The sequence below is a fragment of the Rhineura floridana genome, chromosome 3 (genome assembly GCF_030035675.1).
Source record: "Rhineura floridana isolate rRhiFlo1 chromosome 3, rRhiFlo1.hap2, whole genome shotgun sequence".
Taxonomy (NCBI): domain Eukaryota; kingdom Metazoa; phylum Chordata; class Lepidosauria; order Squamata; family Rhineuridae; genus Rhineura; species Rhineura floridana.
In genome coordinates, this window is record NC_084482.1 from 156,232,126 (window position 1) to 156,248,350 (window position 16,225).

The window sequence follows — 16,225 nt, forward strand, 5'->3', positions numbered from 1 at the left end:
CGGTTTTGGCACCAAGACAGCCTTGGTCGCCCTGTATGATGACCTATGTCGGGAGAGAGACAGAGGGAGTGTAACTCTGTTGATTCTCCTTGATCTCTCAGCGGCTTTTGATACCATTGACCATGGTATCCTTCTGGAGAGGCTTGCGGAGTTGGGAGTTGGAGGTACTGCTTGGCAGTGGTTCCGCTCTTACTTGGCGGGTCATCTCCAGAAGGTAGTGCTCGGGGAAAATTGCTCGACACCGTGGGTTCTCCAGTATGGGGTCCCGCAGGGGTCAGTTTTGTCCCCCCTGCTTTTTAATATCTACATGAAGCTGCTGGGAGAGGTCATCAGGAGTTTTGGAGTGCTCTGTCATCAGTACGCTGATGACACGCAGCTCTGCTTCTCCTTTTCATCTTCCTCAGGTGAGGCTGTCGATGTGCTGAACCGTTGCCTGGCCTCGACAATGGACTGGATGAGAGTTAACAAACTGAAGCTCAATCCAGACAAGACTGAGATGCTGTTGGTGGATGGGTTCTCTGATCGGATGGTGGATATATACCCTGTCCTGGACGGGGTTACACTCCCCCTAAAGGAGCGGGTTCGTAGTCTGGGAGTCTTTTTAGACTCTTCCCTCTCACTTGAGGCTCAAGTAGCCTCGGTGGCAAGGAATGCGTTTTACCAACTTCGGTTGGTAGCCCAGCTACATCCCTATTTGAGTAAAGACGACCTTATATCAGTGGTACATGCTCTGGTAACCTCCCGTTTGGATTACTGCAATGCGCTCTACGTAGGGCTACCTCTGAAGACAGTTCGGAAGCTACAGCTAGTGCAAAATGTGGCAGCCAGACTGCTAACAAGGACCAAGTGGTCTGAGCATATAACACCTGTTCTGGCCCACTTGCACTGGCTGCCAATACGTTTCCGGGCCAGATTCAAAGTGTTGGTATTAACCTATAAAGCCTTATACGGTGCAGGACCATGTTACCTTGCGGGACGCCTCTTCCGATATGAACCGGCCCGTACACTACGTTCTACTACGAAGGCCCTCCTCCGGGTTCCAACTCATAAGGAGGCCCGGAGGGTGATGACAAGATCTAGGGCCTTCTCAGTGGTGGCCCCCGAACTATGGAACAGTCTCCCCGAGGAAGTGCGCCTGGCGCCGACTCTGCTTTCTTTTCGGCGCCAGGTTAAAACCTTCTTATTCTCTGAAGCATTCTAATCTAAATTGATTTAACTTTAAAAATGTTACTGTATTGATTTTAGACTGTATTATTCTTGTATTATATTGTGTCATTTATTGTATTTTTTGTTATTGCATTGCTATGTTCACCGCCCAGAGAGCTATTGCTAGTCGGGCGGTATATAAATTTAATAAATAATAATAATAATAATAATTGCTCACAAGTAAAATCAAAATATATGAGTAAAGTCACAATAAAAATAGTATCGATACAAAACAACTCTTCAGGATCCTTCTGACATCAGGATATCAGTAGGCCGTGGCCTGGGGAGCAATGTGAATAAGTCATCAGCAATTTGAACAAGTCATCAGCAAATTGCTGCAGCAATTTGAACAAGTCATCTGGGAGAATCAGAGAAAAGCTCAGGAAAAAAAGTGCTGGTGACGGCTGATGGGAGTTGTAGTCTAAAGCTCTGGGGGGCACCAGGTTGGGGAAGGCTGCTGTAGAATATAGAATAATAGAATACAAGATCTGCATGTCACATTAAAGAGTAATTAAAATTAACTAGGGATTAATGCGCACAAGCAGCACCTCCCACACCAGCTGCTGCTGCACTGCTGAGAGACAAGTCATAGTCTGCCTTGTTGTGTCATCCAAACCCAGGCTCATAGTTTGTTTCTGTCCAAACAAACCATGAATGGAAGCCAAGGTTTGTTCTTGGCTTACTGCTCATGGTTTATTTATGGGAAAACAAACCACATTGGGGCACTGCTTGACAGTGGGGGTGGGGTGTTGCTAGCAGACACCAGCCAAATTGGGCGGAGTCCTCTGCCTTATCCAAACCTCCCACAGGGCAGATCTGGGGACATGATTGCTCCGACCATGCACCTTTCCCAAGAATTTCCAAGGTGATCTTTTGGAAATATCTTGGCACTTTTGGTTTGTGCAGAAAAGGACAATGATCACAGACTAGCAACTCTGCTCTAGGATAATGTCTGTTACATTGATAAGCCCATGGAATATTTGGTGAAATTTATTTATTTATTTATTATGAGATTTGTTAGTCGCCCATCTGGCTGGTTGGCCAGCCACTCTGGGCGACGTACACGTTAAAACAGTATATAAAACAGTTAAAAGTTTAAGAACACAGTAAAACTAGCCCGTTCCAAAAGCCTGCTTAAAAAACTTCTTCAGGGTCCGGCGGAAGCTCATTATAGACGGGGCATGGCGTAGATCATTTGGGAGAGAATTCCATAGGGTGGGGGCCACAATTGAGAAGGCCCTCTCTCGAGTCCTCACCAGTCTAGCTGTTTTGACTGGTGGGATCCAGAGAAGGTCTTCTGAGGCTGATCTTGTTGAGCGGCATCCCTGTTGATGCTGGAGGCACTCCTTCAGAAAAGCTGGGCCACAACCGTATAGGGTTTTAAAGGTTAAGACCAACACCTTGAATTGGGCTTGGTACACAACCGGTAACCAATGTAACTCCTTCAATACAGGAGTGATGTGATCTCTACGGCGGCCGCCTGTAATCAGATGCGCCGCTGCATTTTGTACCAGCTGTAACTTCCGAACTGTTTTCAAGGGTAACCCCACGTAGAGCGCATTACAGTAGTCTAAGCGAGTGGTGATCAGGGCATGTACCACCGGTGGGAGCAGATGATTGGGAAGGTAGGGGCGTAGCCTCCGTATCAGATGGAGTTGATACAGAGCTGCCCGGCTCACAGCCAAGACTTGAGTTGTAGGGGTGTCTTCATCTGAGCCAATATGTCCATGCACCGTCAAAGCAGCAATCTTGTAATTATGAATGAAGAGCTAAACATTTATAGCACATGCTTTCATGAACTCTGGCCAAACTCAGTGCATGTGAAATATTTGTTTTAAATTATTAATATTTTAACAATGATGTAGTACAAGCAATGCACTGGGCATTGTAGATCTAAAATAATTCCTCTTTTCTTAAAAAAAAGTAATGAAAAAAAGACCTGGAGGGAATGTTAATACTTCTGATTAACAGCCGCTCTCAATTCCAACCTTATTTTTGGTCTCTAGAGAAATGCCAGATTTGCAAAGAGTCTGGGAATTAGTTTTTTATTTTAAGAAGCTGGGAACAGGTTTATAATTACATCTGAAGCAAAATGACAGAATAAGGGCAAATTTGTAAAGCTCATTTGGGTTTTGTGACTTACTTTTACCTGCATGTTCAAAAAGAGTAAGGATCCTTTTCTTGGTATGTACCTTTCCCAGCAGTTTAAAATGAAGTTGGATAAAACATTCTGTTTCCTGACTTCTAACTGAGCAGAGCAGAGGGAGCTGTCTCAGTCGGTGTACAGGTGAGGAGATATAAGCAAGCCAGCTTCCAGTGAGCGAGCGAACAGAGCGAGCGAACAGGGAGAGCAAACAGAAGTTTGACAGGGGAGGTCAAGGGGGAGGTCTCTAAAAAAAATAAAATTACTAATTTTCCTTGTACAGCACACCGCATACCAGTGGGACTCTCAAATTTACCGTGAAGTAGGACAGGACAAAGCACAGGCCACTCCAAAACAAGTAGTTAGAAAGAAACAAAAGGTAGAAGAGAGTATGAATGGGAAGGATACTCCAGTGGTTGTGACCTACAAGGTGTGTGCCATGTTTGTTTCCTTGCCTGAGAACAACATGGCGTACACATGCAACAAGTGCAAGCTTGTAGCACTGTTGGAAGAAAACGTGGGAGGCCTGGAACGGCGAGTGGCCACACTGAGGATTGTAAGAGAAGATGAAGAGTTCTTAGACAGAACGCTGGAACAACAGCAGCAAAGAGAAGTGGAGGTGGAAGAGCAACAGCATGTAGTAGCAGAAGAGGAGACTGCTTTGGAGATGAACAACGAAGTGCAGGAAACTCCGTGGGAAAGGGTGACAGGAGCAGAAGAGCTAGAAGACACCCATCACCAGTGGAACTATGGAACCGCTTTCAATCACTCGAGGATGAGACTGGAGGACAGCCTGTGGTGGAAGAATTACAGGGGACCCCGTGTGACAACGAGCAAGAGGCTGAAGCTCAATCAAGCAGGGCCAATGAAACCTCACCCCACAACAACAAGAAGAATACTAGTAGTGGGAGACTCCCTAATGCGTGGGATTGAAACCTAAGTATGCTGAGAAGGTACGCTGTCTACCAGGAGGACGGATTAGAGATGTGACGGAAGGGTTGCCATCACTCATCAAGCCCACCGACAGGTATCCCTTTCTCCTCATCCATGAACAAATGATACTGCCAAATAGAGCTATGAAGAAATCACATAGCTCTGGGAAGGAAACTCAAGGACTTTGGGGCCCAGATAGTTTTTTCATCCATCCTTCCAGTACTTAGAAGAGGAGTAGAAATGGAAAGAAAAATACTCCATGTGAATGAATGGCTACGAAGGTGGTGTCGACATGAGAGATTTGGATTCTGGGACCATGGCCTATGGTTCCTGGAAGATGGACTGCTGGCAAGTAATAGGTTGCATCTCACAAGGACTGGGAAGAATGTGTTTGGCCACAGCAGGAGGGCTTTAAACTGACTCCGAAGGGGGAGGGAGACGTAAACTTGGTGGTAAGTTTGATGAAGACTTGTGCACAGTAATGGGAACAGGGAGATTGGCTCTAACAGGGTCCAGTAACAGTCTTCAGAAAAATGTAGTAAGGAAGCCAAGCCATAAATCACATGGTCTTTGATGTCTGTATACTAATGCGCAGAGCATGGGAAACAAGAAGAATAAACTTGAACTCAATACAGGAGGGCAATTACGACTTGATAGGTATAACTGAAACTTGGTGGGATGACTCCCATGACTGGAATACAGCAATTGAAGGATATAACTTGTTCAAAAAGAACAGAAGGAATAAAAAGGGAGGTGGAGTTGTGCTATATGTTAAAAATATATATCCCTGCACAGAAATACAGGAAGATGAGCTGGGTAGCTCCACCGAGAGTATCTGGATTAAAATTAATGGGGCAAGGAATAAAAGGAATATGGTGCTTGGAGTCTACTACCGTTCACCCAATCAAAGAGAAGACGAGAATGTAACTTTTGAAAAGCAAATTGCCAATGTTTTGAGGAGGCATGATGTAGTCATATTGGGGAACTTCAATTATCCCGATATCTGTTGGGAGACAAATTCTGCCAAACAGGCCCCCTCCAAGAAATTTCTGATTTGTGTTGGAGATAACTTTCTCCTACAGAAAGTGGAGAAAGCAACCAGAGGATCACCTATCCTGGACTTGATTCTAACCAATAGAGATGATTTGGTGGATGAAGTGGCAGTTACGAGAACTCTGGGGGAAAGGGACCATACCATACTTGAATTCTTGATTTTAACAGAACAAAAGCTGAGAGTAGCCATACGCGTACCCTGGACTTCAGGACAGGTGATTTTAATAATCTCAGAACAATTGTAAGTACGGTTCCAGGGCAAGCCACCCTAATGAGAAAAGGAGTCCAAGGTGGGTGGGAGTTTCTAAAAAAGGAAATTCTAAAAGCACAATGGTGAGCAATTCCAACAAGGAAAAAAGGGGGGAAAGAAGCTAATGTGGCTTCACAAAAAGCTTAGAGATGACCTGAAAACAAAAAAGGACCAGAACTTGGAAAAGTTACTTTTTTGAACTACAACTCCCATCAGCCCCAGCCAGCATGGCCGCTGGATTGGGCTGGTGGGAGTTGTAATTCAAAAAAGTAATTTTTCCAAGCTCTGAAAAGGACACATACAGGAAGTGGAAAGAAGGCCAGGCCACAAAGGAAGAGTACAGGCAGATATCACACAATTGCAGGGATGATGTCAGGAAGGCTAAAGCTGAGAATGAGCTGAGGTTAGCGAGAGATGCTAAAAGCAACAAAAAAGCTTTCTTCAGATACATCCACAGTAAAAGACAGAGAAAATAAATGGTGGCACAGCTACTTAATGGGGATGGCAAAATGATAACAGATGACAAAGAAAAGGCAGAAGTGCTCAATTCCTACTTCGGCTCAGTCTTCTCCCAAAAAAGGGTCTATGACCATCCCAGAAAACATGAAATAGAAGGGGCAGGATTGGAGCTTGAGATTGATAGACGAATGGTCAAGGAATGCCTAATGGCTTTGAACAAGTTCAAATCGGCAGGGCCTGATAAACTGCATCCTAGAGTATTGAAGGAACTGGCTGAAAACTCTCACAACCACTGTCTATTACTTCGCAAAATCATGGAGGACTGGTGAAGTGCCGGATGACTGGAGGAGAGCTAATGTTGTCCCTATCTTCAAAAAGGGCAGAAAGGAGGAACCGGGGAACTACAGACCGGTCAGCCTAACATCAATCCCTGGAAAAATTCTGGAGCAGATGATAAAGCAGTCAATCTGTAACCACCTTGAAAACAATGCAGTGATTATTAGAAGCCAACATTGCTTTATGAAGAACAAATCCTGCCAAACTAATCTTATCTCATTTTTTGATTGGGTAACCTCCCTTGTAGTCTGTGGGAATGCTGTGGACATAATATATCTCGACTTCAGGAAAGCTTTTGACAAAGTGCCCCATGATATTCTGATTAGCAAGACAGCTAAATGTGGGCTGGATGGAACAACTATCAGGTGGATCCACAGTTGGCTCCAGATTCGTACTCAAAGAGTGCTTATCAATGGTTCCTTCTCAAACTGGGCGGAAGTAACGAGTGGGGTACCACAGGGCCCAGTGCTCTTCCACATTTTTATTAACGACTTGGATGATGAGGTACAGAGCATGCTTATCAAATTTGCAGATGATACAAAATTTGGGGCCATAGCTAATACTGTGGAAGACAGAAACAAGATTCAAAGGGACCTTGATAGGCTGGAGCATTGGGCTGAAAACAACAGAATGAAATTCAACAGGGATAAATGCAAAGTTCTACACTTAGGAAAAAGAAATCAAATGCACAGTTAAAATATGGGAGATATTTGGCTCAGCAATACGACATGCAAGAAGGATCTTGGAATTGTTGTTGATCACAAGCTGAATATGAGCCAACAGTGTGATGTGGCTGCAAAAAAGGCAAATGCTATTTTAGGCTGAATTAACAGAAGTATAGTTTCCAAATCGTGTGAAGTATTAGTTCCCCTCTATTCAGCACTGGTTAGGCCGCATCTTGAATATTGTGTCCAGTTCTGGTCTCCACACTTCAAGAAGGATGCAGACAAACTGAACAGATTCAGAGGAGGACAACAAGGATGATCAGGAGACTGGAAACAAAGTCTATGAGGAGAGACTTTCAGTCTGGGCATGTTTAGCCTGGAGAAGAGAAGACTGAGGGGAGATATGATAGCACTCTTCAAGTACATGAAAGGTTGCCACACAGAGGAGGGCTGGGATCTCTTCTCGATCATCCCAGAGTGCAGGACACAGAATAATGGGCTCAAGTTGCAGGAAGCCAGATTTTGACTGAACATCAGGAAAAACTTCCGAACTGTTAGAGCCATACGACAATGGAACCAATTACCTAGAGAGGTAGTGTGCTCTCCGACACTGGAGGCATTCAAGAGGCCGCTGGACAGCCATCTGTCGGGAATGCTTTGATTTGGATTTGTGCATTGAGCAGGGGGTTGGACTTGATGGCCTTATAGTCCCCTTCCAACTCTACTATTCTATGATTCTATGAAAAGGGATCTGGCACATGATGATGTAACTAGCAACTAGCCTATCATTGTGACAGGTAGGATGCCTGGGGAGAGATGCTTCTAGGACCTTCGAAGCCAGAAGTGAGGAACCTCCAGCCTGCAGGCCTAATTAGGCCTGCCACTCCTTCCCATTTGATCTGCCAAACCATATTGGACAAGCCACATGCACCTGCCAATCACCTGACATAATATGTGGTTATGTAAAAAGGTGGCTAGGCTAGGCTGGGCCAAAAGGGGCTTCTGAAGCACTACTGTTCAGGCTAGTACATAATTTTATTCAGCCCCCGCAGGGATGCAATCCCTGGCCACGTGACAGCAAATCTAGACCCCCCCCCAACAATGGGACAAAGCTTTCCCCACATTTGTGGCCCTAGAAAGAGGGTGTGGTTAGTTGGACAAATGGGAGTTCAATTGCACCACTCATGAGGACCCTGTCGGTGCAAGTTATTCAGTTGGCTATACTAATAAGACAGCAGCTTTAAACTTCCTTGAGATTGCCCTTGATAAAAAATTATTTCTACCTGAAACGCATCAGGCAGTAATAAAATTTTTTTTCCCTACCTTTGGCATTTCACTGGCAAGGCACTTGCCCCCCTATCCTTGTTTGTGGTGCAAGTTATACCAGCCAGTGGCAGGGAGCACTGTGCAGGTTTTAGTTCTACAGTTACTCCCCAGAAGTACCACACTCTGCTTTTCCACATAGGAGTGGATGTTAGCTATTCACATTTAAGGGAAAAAGCAAAGGTGAAATCATTTTGGTGGGTGCTAAACCCACCCCTGGTTATTTCGCACAAGAGGCGGCATTTTCTGCTCCTCTCCTCAAGTGGTTCCCAAATTAGAGCACATTGATTTTTTCTCGTCCAGTGAATGATCTTTGGCAGGAAATGATAGAGCATTATTTTCAGCCAATACAAGGCCCAAAGGCCCTCTTCTTCAACTGGAATGTCATGCTGAGTGTCATTTCTCACCAGAGAACAGGGATGGGTGAGCAATTCAATATAGTTCGCATTTTAAGTCGAATTATCAAATTTTCACTTTCTGAAACAATGTAAGAACAGAAACACAGCCATCCTTTGAAATTTGCACTTGTCTGAATTTTGCAATGCAGTTTGCCAACCAAACAATGTTTACAAAAATGCATATGAGGGGAAAGTGTGCATAATAATGAACATATTAGTGAAAATAACATACAAAAATGCATTGTATGATAAATTGCTTGCAAAAATATATACATTAGTCAAAACTGCCTACAAAAATATGTTTATTAGGAGAAATTCACACTAAAATGCTGGAGAATTTTCAAGATTAAAAGCAAATTGCAAATTGCTGCAGAAAAGTGGAGAACTGAATTTTAGATTGGAAAAATAAGAAACGGAGAGAACTGAAACTGGCAGAACTTTCCATCCCTGTCAGAGAATCAGTTCTTTCTTTCTTTCTTTCTTTCTTTCTTTCTTTCTTTCTTTCTTTCTTTCTTTCTTTCTTTCTTTCTTTCTTTATTTATTTATTTATTTATTTATTTATAGCTCGCCCTTCCTCCCAGTAGGAGCCCTTTCCAACTTTGAAAAGTGGCCAAGATGGCTAAAAATTCATATTTTAAAAACACACCAAATAAATAAATAAATACTGCTTTAAAAAGAAAATATTGCTAAAATAATTAAACCACAATAAGGTGGAAGATCTTTAAAAACCCAACAGGTATTAACTGGATAAATTAAATACTTCACAGAATAAAAATTAAGGACAGAAAGACATCTAGGAGGGAGCCAGACAAGCTTCCTGGGGCAGATATAACCTGAGCACATCCATGGACTATTATTTATTTATTACATTTCTGTCCTGTCCTTCCTCCCAATGGAGCCCAGGGCGGCAAACAACAAGCAATAAAACAACAGAAACATCTTACAAACAATTCCAATACAGACACAGACTGGGAAACATCTCTTCATAAAAGGCTTATTGGAAGAGGAAGGTCGTCAGTAAGACAACAGAGATGGCTCCTGTCTAATAATTTGGGGGAGGGTAGTGGGTGCCACAACACTAAAGGCCCAATTCCTGTATTTGTTCAAAATGGAGTTGGACTACAATTCCCATCTTCCTTGAACATTAGCTGGGGCTGATGGGAGCTGGACTCCAGTAGTATCCGGAGACCAATGCACTGGCTACCCATCTTCATAGATCTTGTCGTGCAGTCTCAGCCTCCTTGCCCCCCCACCCACTTCTATGTGCCCAAAGCATCACTTCCTACCCGCGGAAAGGTTTGTGTGGTTCTCTCCTCATTGCCACGAGCATGTTTCCCGTACCTGCTATTCATTCACCCTTTCCCAAGGTGAGTCTTCCTTGGCCTTGAGGGAAGAAAGAAAGGCTGAAGGGAAATGGTATTACCTCCTCACACACATTAACACTGAATACTTGGAGACCCTTCAGGAGTTTCCAAGCTCTCAAATATTTGTCATTGTTCTTACATTTCTATCCCACCTTTCCTCCAAGGAGCTCAAGGTAGTGTATGTGGTTCTCCTCCCTCTCCATTTTATCCTCACAACAACCCTGTGAGATAGGTTAGGCTGAGAGACTGTGGCTGCCCAAGATCACCCAGTAAGCTTGATGGCTGAGTGGGGATTTGAACCCTGGTCTTCTAGGCCGTAGTTCAACACTCTAATCCCTATACCGTGCTGGTTCAACACTTATGGGACACAGGTAATTTTTGGGGTGAGCACAAGTTTGCTCCCCATCCCTCCTGTTGATATGGGGTGGTATTCAATGTTAGTCCTATACAGAGTAGACCCACTGAAGTTAATAAACATTAATATCTTAGGTTCATTAATTTCAATGAGTCTGCTTTACATACTGTAGCACTTAGTTGAATACAGCCTATGATTTGCAGGGCTCTGAACATACGTGACTAAATTTGTTAGGCCTCTGATTTCCAAAGAACAAAGAAGAACTGACAATAGAATCAAAGACCAGGGAACATTGTCTAAAGGGCATTTGCCATACATGTATAGTTATTATACACACATGATGTACTGCCGTGTCTGTCTATAAATACTAACCAGGCAGCAAGAAACATCGAGAGTTTAAACAAACGGAATTAAAAGAAGCCAAAAGACACCAATAGGGTGGCCATGTGCCCCACTTTACAGAAGACAGTTCTATGTTCTGAATGTCTATCTATTAGAAGGTGGCTTAAAGATAAAGAGAGAGAGCAGGAGCACTGAAATTGCCCATCAACAGTTAGCAGCACCTGGACAGCAGACAGAGTAAGCAGGCACGTCTGTTGTCTTCTCCACTCTGGTGAGATATATTCCTATTTAAATTAGAGTAATTGGGTTGTATTCAACTAAATCACAGCACGAGAAGAATGACTCCTGCTTGTACAACGGAACTTTCAGTCTCCTTCCCTTGGGCGCCCCTCACATCCCACCCCCAATCTGTTCTGGGGTTCCACCAACACTCCAGAGCAAATTTGAGGGTGATTCAGGGAGAAGAGCTTGAGGGGAAGTTCCATTGCATGAGTGGAAGTTGTTCCACATGCACAACAACTAAGTTGGATTTAACCGATTATTTTAAAATTTGTGTCTATACATATGAATTGCCTTATGCAAATTTTATGCAAATTTCTGTCCTATTTTGTCCTTTTGGTGAGGCAAATCCTCTTCTTGGGAGATGCATAAATTGATGACATGGACAAAGTGCTTGTGACAATGCAGGCAGCAACTCTTGCCCCTCTTGGCTTATTAAAGCTTACTGAGGGGGTATGACCAAGTGGATCCAGCATATGGTCAATGTGTCTTTGTAGGAGGGAGTGATTCCAACTGCCCTGAAAGAGGTGGTGATCCAGTCGGTCCTGAAAAAGCCCACCCTGGACCCATTGGTTTGTGACAACTACTGCCTGGTCGCAAATACCCCCTTTTTAGGGAAGGTGATTGAGAGGGTTCCTGTATGAAACAGATTATCTTGACCCATCCCAGTCTGGGTTCAGGCCTGGTTATGGGACTGAATCGGCCTTGGTCGCCCTGATGGATGACCTTTATCGGGAGAAGGACAGGGGGAGTGCGACCCTGTTATTCTTACTTGATCTCTCAGTGGCTTTTGATACCATTGACCATGGTATGCTTCTGAGCCGACTTGCTGAGTTGCTTTACAGTGGCTTTGATCCTATCTCCAGGGTTGGCTTCAGAGAACACCATTGAGTAGTTGTCTTTGGGCCCCCTGGCCATTGTGCTGTGGGGTGCCGCAGGGTACTGTCTTCTCCCCAATGCTGTTCAACATTTATATGAAGCCCTTGGGAGCAGTCATCAGGAGATTTGGGGCAAGGTAACAGTACGCTGAAGATACCCAGCTCTATTTCTCTGTAACATCTGAACTGGAAGAGGCCATGCAAGCCCTGGTCCAGTGCCTGGACTCAGTGGTGGGCTGGATGAGGGTCAATAAACTGAGTCTGAATCCGAGCAAAATGGAGATGCTGTGGGTTGGTGGTTCTCGAGTTCGGATAATTGGTCAATTGCCTGCTTTGGTTGGGGTCATACTCCCTCTGAAAGAGCAGGTTCATAGTCTGGGAGTGCTCCTGGATCCATGTTTGTTGCTAGAGGCCCAGGTGACCTCAGTGGCTAGAATGCTTTGATTTGGATTCCTGCATTGAGCAGGGAGTTGGACTTGATGGCCTTATAGGCCTCTTCCAACTCTACTATTCTATGATTCTATGATAAGTGCCTTTTACCAGCTGTGGCTGGTAAGACAGCTGTGGCCGTTTCTGGACTGGAATAGTCTGATCACTGTTGTCCATGCACTGGTGGCCACCAGGTTAGCTTATTGTAACGCTCTCTATGTGGGACTGCCCTTGAGGTTGGTCCAGAAGCTGCAGCTGGTGCAAAATGTGGCAGCAAGACTGCTCACTGGGGCAAGGTATCACCAACATGTTACCCAGTACTGAAAGAATTGCATTAGCCCATTAACCACCAGGCCAAGTTCAAGGTTCTGGTTTTGATGTACAAAGCCCTATGCAGCTTGGGATCAAGATACCTGAAAAATCATCTTACACCTTGTATACCTAGTCGATCACTATGTTCTGCAAGTGAGGGCCTCCCGCAGATACCATCTTATCCATTCCACACAACATAGGAAGCAGACCATTAGTATTGTGGCACCTACCCTTTGGAATTGATCCTAACACTGTTGTCTATGCACTAGTAAACTTATATATCCAGTCAAATACTGTGCTGGTGAGTGCCTCCTGCAGATACCATCACATCAGGAGGTCTGTTCTGCACAACATAGGACCTTTAGTGTTTTGGCACCTACTCTTTGGAATTCCCTCCCCTTAAATATTAAACAGGCACCATCTCTGTTGTCTTTTCAGCACCTGTTGAACAACTTCCACTTCCAACAAGCCTTTTAAGTAAAGACCTTATTCCAGTCTGCAACTGTTTTGGAATTGTTTTTAAAGATGTTTTTAAAGACATTTATATATATATTTTCCAGATGTTTTGTTTTTAAGATTTGTTTAAGATGCTTAGTTTTTAAGATATTTTATAGATGTGTTTAGTGTTTTATCGCTTGTTTGCCACCCTGGGCTCCTTCTGGGAGGAAGGGAGGGATATGCATTTAATAAATAAATAAATAAACTGGCCACCCAAGACACCAGTCAATCCTCTGGTTTTTAAAAACTGACAAGGCCTTTCGTGGGAAGGAAGGGGGAAGAAGTTCTGTGTTACAAGTTTGTATCAGACCCAAAGTAGTCATGCCTTGGCCCTGGCCCATGGGTATCAGCTGCAGAACATGGGCCAGAAGAATAAAAATGCAGAAGGTTGTTGCACGACAAACATTTGAGTCAGAGCTTTTTTTCTGTGCCCCCATCCCAAAGCTCTGACTCAAATGTTTGTCGTGCAACAACCTTCTGAAGGCAGGGATGGGAGGGAAGTAATGATACGTAAAGTTTATTTTTCAGTGATATTTAGAAAGTTCTCCAGATTCAGGTTCCAAAGTAGAACTCAACCCATTTAATCAGAAGCTCAGCCAATTTCCTTGTTTGGCTGTTTGGCTCTTCAAAGAAATCTAAAAGCCAAAGCAGTTTGAAATACTTTATTCTTGGCATAGCCTGACATTACAAAGTCCAGGATTCTTTTCACAGCTAACTTCATATTCCTCTAGATATTTGTAATTTTGACTTGCTTTCTTCCGAGGTGAAAACTCCTCATTTCCATTTCATTGCTTTAGAGATCAGCATGACAGAACTGAAAGAAGTGTGTGAATTTCAATATTTTCAGTAAAATTGTGAGCCACCACACTTTAATCTCTGGTATAAATCTAGGATTCATTACCAGTATCTGAGCAACAAAGGATGTTATTAAACTCCACCCACGGCAAATATGGACCCACTTAAGGAATGAGTCGATAAGAGGAAAGCAGACTGCAAAATATGCTAGTGTTGAAGTCTCATAGGATGAAGAACACATTAAATTAATGCAGCTGGTTGAAGAATAAACTCTACCCAGGAGAAAACACATTATGGCCCACAGTATTGGCATAGTGATTGTAAACCGTAGCTGGATTTCTCTTTTATATATCTTTTAAAAAACATTCCACTAAATATTGTGCCACTAAATGACTTCATCCAGCCCAGAATTAAATTGTTTTGTTTAATTAAAATTCATAAATTACTCATTTCCCAGAATTCAATGGGAAGAACACTGCCTGGGATGCACCCTGATACATTAACATTTACTTTTTGTTTTAGAATGAACTTTATGAGTTGCCCCTACTTACCTCATTTAATGTTTGTTTTCATGAATGTGGAGAAGTGCCTCCCATTTTTAACAATTTCATTCATGTTGCTTTGATGCAGGTTTTCTTAGTATCCTCTTCCTTCACATTTAGTATTAAGTCTGCAGATACTATAATTTAATCAGATTGGCTGATTCTGTCAACAGTAGTGCATATGATTTCTGCTGCCTATATATTAAAAATGAAAACACATTTAAAGTGCATGATTTCCCCCAAAGACTCCTGGGAAATGTAGCTTACCCCTCACAGAGCTACACTTCTCAGCACCCTTAACAAACTACAGTTCCCAAGATTATTGGGGGAAGGTCATGTGCTCTAAATGTATGGTGCATATGCAGTAGAGGGCAGGACTAGATCTAATGGATTTAAGTTACAGGATAATAGATTTCAGTTGCATGTTGGAAGAAACTTCTTGGCCGTAAGAGTAGTTTGATAACCACTCCTGGAACTGGAGGCCTTTGAGCAGAAGATGGACAGCCATCTGCTGGGGATACTTTAGCTCTGGACTTCCTATATTGAGCTGGCCCTCACCATCTATGGTTCTGTTTTGCCATGAACAGATGTAAACAACATTGCAAAGGTGGTCATAGCCAATAGGATTAAGTAGCAATGAGGGCAAGTAAGGTCAAGACATTGAGGGCAAAGGAGGTGGCGCTGAGAAAAAGCAACAGCTATGGGAACAAAAGGATGTTGAACACCATAAAAACAAGCTGAATATTATTTATCATGCATATTAGTTGCTTTACACAAGTGCCTCAACCAGCATACAAATAGTGAAATGTGCTACATATGAAAAGCAAAATAATTAAAAGCAAAGCATGATACAAGGTAATCAAACCATAAAAACAATCCCTCTGCCCCCTAATATAGGTCTAACTGCCACAAACAGCCCCCCCCCAAGGGGTGGAAAAAATATACCATCAACTACTGCCAATAAAAAATTAACACTCAAATGCCTAGGAGAATATTTGGCAAATTTATTTTGCTTTTGCTTTTCTTATTTCATTTCACTGTGTCATTTGTGATGCTTTTGAAGCAGATAGAGAAATTAGAGAATATTTGATGCAGCCCTGGTTAAAATATTATTTGTAGGAATCAATTCCATAGAGAAATTAAGCTCACTCCATATTCAAATTAACATCCCTACTAAGCTGAAATTCACTTAAAGAAGCTTTTCAAGATTCAGTTACACGTTTTGGTAGTAGTGACAGCAATTTAGGGCTGATTCCTCAAGTCCCAATTGCATTTTTAAAAATTGTGGTAATACTCCTGCATGTCGCCCATGAGTCACATCATATTATAGGGCGGGCACCTTGCTACAGGGAGATAGTTTTGCTTCTGTCATCTTTTTCTTTTTTATCTTATACGATTGTGTCCTCTGCACTAAAGGAATGTGCACAAGCTGGAGGAAGTAAGGGAGAGCAATTTAAGAATAGTACCCTCTGAAAAATTCAGGGTAAGTGCACAACAAAAGCCTCATCTGGAAGAGCCCCCCAAAGTATACTCACTCAAGACTTTCCCTGCCTGTGGGTGGATTTTTCATGATCACAGTCACCCTATAATTACTTAAGTGGTCCTGAAAAAAATAGCCTTGAAGAGTTAAATATTAGAGCTTTGTGTTATGGGCTAGATTTAGAC

General features: G+C 43.1%; 1 protein-coding gene across 1 annotated transcript in view; it reads left to right on the forward strand.

Annotated features, from left to right (window-relative positions):
• LOC133380676 (netrin-4-like) overlaps positions 1-16,225 on the forward strand; it is a 100,431-nt gene that overhangs the window by 41,766 nt on the left and 42,440 nt on the right. The gene's annotated exons all lie outside the window — the stretch shown is intronic.